This window comes from Asparagus officinalis, chromosome 4 (genome assembly GCF_001876935.1).
Source record: "Asparagus officinalis chromosome 4, Aspof.V1, whole genome shotgun sequence".
NCBI lineage: Eukaryota > Viridiplantae > Streptophyta > Magnoliopsida > Asparagales > Asparagaceae > Asparagus > Asparagus officinalis.
Window position 1 is genome coordinate 133079051 of NC_033797.1, and position 3955 is coordinate 133083005.

Genomic DNA, 3955 nt, shown 5'->3' on the forward strand with positions numbered 1-3955 from the left:
CTCAGTATCTGGTGGACCTTATGGCTCCTCTTATCACTCGGATGACAGCTATTGAGGAGTTGGTGACGACTCATTTAGCACCACCGCCACCGCCACCGCCACCACCGGTAGCTCAACAACAGGGGATACCGACCGTTCCTGTTAGAGAGAAACCCCAAGAGGCCACGCCTGCAGCTATTCCTTTAGTAGTCCCAGACAGAGCCACAGAGCAGGAGACTTGGCTCTGTATGGTAGAGAGGTACCAGAAGATGAGGGCACCGGAGTTCCAGGGGTCCCCAGACCCTCTTGCAGCCCATAAGTGGAAGGAGGACGTGGGCAACATTCTCGATATACTCGGTGTAGATTCAGTCCAGAAGCAGAGACTGGCATCCTACAGCTTAAAGGGAGATGCCGGGAGGTGGTACCGACTCCAGTTCACTCCAGAGCAGAGGCTGACCCTCACGTGGGAGGACTTTATATATTTCTTCGATGGACATTATATTTCTTCTGCAGCACGGACTGGGAAGGAGCTTGAGTTGTCCCGATTGACTCAGGGGGACATGTCAGTGGCTGATTTTGAGAGCCGGTTCATGGAGCTGTTACATTTCACAGGCATGTGGCAGACAGGAGAGCGTCAGGCTCAGATGTTCTTGGCTGGGCTTCGCCCTAATCTCCGACGGTACCTCGTGTCGAGGAGATTTTATTCAGTCAGGGAGGTAGCTGAGGCTGCCACTTCTCAGGAGACTGAGACTTCTATGTTCCAGAAAGACAAGGAAGGGAAGGCCAAGACCGGACAGAGTGGGGACAAGGGCAAGAACAAGAGAGGTTTTTCTGGACAGCAGCAGCAGCATCAGGGCCCTTATAAAAGGGGACCCCAGCAGGAGCAGAGAGCGCACCAGCAGCGCAAGTTTCAGGGGTCTTGTTTTAACTGTCACAAGGTCGGACATAAGGCATCAGAGTGCCGCAGTGCACCAGCAGGTGCCCAGCAGGGCAAAGGTCCGAACCAGTAGCGCCAGCAGCGCCAGCAGGGCAGAGGTCAGGGCCAGCAGAACAGACTTGAGGCACAGCCAGCAGCTCAGAGGACTGAGGGAGCATCAGAGTGCCGCAGCGCACCAGCAGGAGCCCAGCAGGGCAAGGGTCCGAACCAGCAGCAGCAGCAGTGCCAGCAAGGCAGAGGTCAGGGCCAGCAGAACAGACTTGAGGCACCGCCAGCAGCTCAGAGGACTGAGGGACAGATTCGGGCAGTTCAGGATGTTTCCCAGGGATAGATTATCCCATATTCTCCAGCGCCATCAGCAGAGCAGTCTTCAGCCACGGGCAGGGTATATGCAGTGGTTCCTCGTGATCATGGCGCCAGTGGAGCTGTAGTGGAGGGTACGTTCTTTGTGAACTCTCTTCCCGCCCGTATTCTTTTCGATTCGGGAGCTTCGCATTCATTCATCTCGCATGCATTTATGACTAGACCCCAGCTCGTAGCTCAGCCCCTAGACACCCCTCTATCTGTTTCCACCCCTTTAGGTGAGGTATCGCTTCTGGAGAGCGTGTGTAGGAGGTGATCCTTGGTATGGATTGGTTGTCTTCCTACCATATTAGTATTGACTGCTTTGCGAAGACTGTCAAGTTGCGAGCGTCCGATGGGTCCGAGATGATTATAGCCGGCTCTCAGGGCAATCGACTTGCGGAGTCATTTCTGGCGTACATCGAGGAGGTGATGCGACGGGATCAGGGTGCTGAGTTATTGGAGACTAGAGTTGTCTCAGAGTATCAGGATGTCTTTCAGGACATACCTGGATTACCTCCGGTGAGAGAGGTGGAGTTTTGTATTGAGTTGCAGCCTGGCACAACCCCGATATCCCGCGCACCCTATCGTATGGCACCAGCTGAGATGAGGGAGCTTCAGACCCAGTTGGACGAGTTATTAGCTCAGGGTTTTATTCACCGGAGTCATTCTCCGTGGGGCGCGCCGGTCCTCTTCGTGAAGAAGAAGGACGGTAGTATGAGATTATGCATAGATTATAGAGAGTTGAACAAGGTCACTATCCGGAATAGGTACCCACTACCTAGGATTGATGACTTGTTTGACCAGTTGCAGGGTGCGCAGTATTTCTCGAAGATTGATCTTCGTTCTGGCTATCATCAGTTGCGGGTTCGGGAGATGGATATTCCCAAGACCGCTTTTCTTACTCGATATGGTTCTTTCGAGTTCTTGGTCATGCCATTTGGGTTGACCAATGCACCCGCGGTATTCATGGACTTGATGAACCGGGTGTTCCGTCCCTTCTTAGATCAGTTCGTGATCGTTTTCATCGATGATATTCTCATTTACTCGAGGTCGGAGGCGGATCATGAGGAGCATCTACGGATAGCATTGAGGACTCTTCAGGAGCATCAGCTGTATGCTAAGTTCAGCAAGTGCGAGTTTTGGCTTTCAGAAGTCAGATTTCTTGGCCATGTTATCAGTAGAGAGGGGATAGCAGTGGACCCGGCTAAGGTCACGGCAGTTCTTGATTGGGAGCCACCGAAGACGGTGACAGAGATTCGCAGCTTTTTGGGCTTAGCTGGATATTACAGGAAGTTCATCCAGGACTTCTCGAAAATTGCGACACCGATTACACACCTTACGAAGAAGGGTGTACAGTTCATATGGAGCACGGAGTGCCAGGAGGCCTTCGATATTTTGAAGGCTAAGCTGACTACAGCACCAGTTCTGACTATTCCGAGCAGCGACAGGACATTCGTCGTATATACCAGATGCATCGTTGGCAGGCCTGGAGGCGTATGATAGACCAGAGGGTAGTAGTTTTATCTCACGGGTAGTTGAGGGTAACATGAGCAGCAACTTATCCACCCATGATTGGAGTTTAGCAGCAGTGGTTTTTCGCACTGAAGTCATGGAGGCACTACTATATGGGGTGGCAGTTTGAGTTATTCACAAGACGCACCAGAGTCTGTAAGTACCTCTTTCGCTAAAGAAAGGAACTCAACGCAAAGACAGAAGAGTATGGATTGAGTTTATTAAGGACTACGATTCAGCGATCCAGTATAATCCAGGGAAGGCGAAACGTCGTGCCGATGCATTAAGCAGGAAGCGTCGACATCAGATTTCAGCTTGAGAGTTCATTGCATAAGGATCTTATCAGCTCTTAAGGCCAGTTTGATTTCAGACGCCCGAGATTAGAGGAGCTCAGTGCATTTCTTGGGAGCTGTGACCGTGCAGCCATCTTGGAGTGACAGATGTTTGTCAGAGGCTCAGTTGGGAGACTCTTGGATTCAAATCCGAAAGGAGGAGATTTCGCAAAGAGCCCTAAGACCTGATTGGGCTATCGGAGCTAGAATGGAGGCTAACGGGTGAAAGGTGATTGGTTTATGGCCACGCCAGCGCAGAGCTGAAGAGAGAGTTATTTGATGGAGCAAGCACCGTACTCTGATACACAGTGCATCCAGGCACTCACAAGATGTACAAGGATTTGAGAGACATTTTGTGGAGCGTATGCGTAGAGAAGATTGCGGACTATGTGGCTTAGATGTTTACAATGTCAGGCAGGTGAAGGCAGCAGCATCAGAGACCGCAGGGACACTGCAGCCTTTCCTAATTCCGGAGTGGAAGTGGGCTGATATTTCTATGGATTTTATTGTGGGTTGGCCGAAGTCGAAGAGGTGAATGATGTCCTGTTTGTGTGATAGTGGACCGTGTTGACGAAGTCAGCACATTTCATTCGCGGTGAGGACCACTTATACAGGCTGAGGCTTATGCGAGGATATTTATCCGGGAATAGTTAGACGGTTTTTTTTTTTTTTTTTTTTTTTTTTTTGTTTTTTTTTTTTTCATGAGTTCCAGACACGATCGTATCGGATCGAGGATCGTTTTCACGGTCGCATTTTTGGAGGAAGTTTGCAGGACTCATGCAGCACCTATCTATAGCCAGTGTATTTCACCCCCAGACGGATGGCCAGACAGAGAGGGTGCAATCAGGTG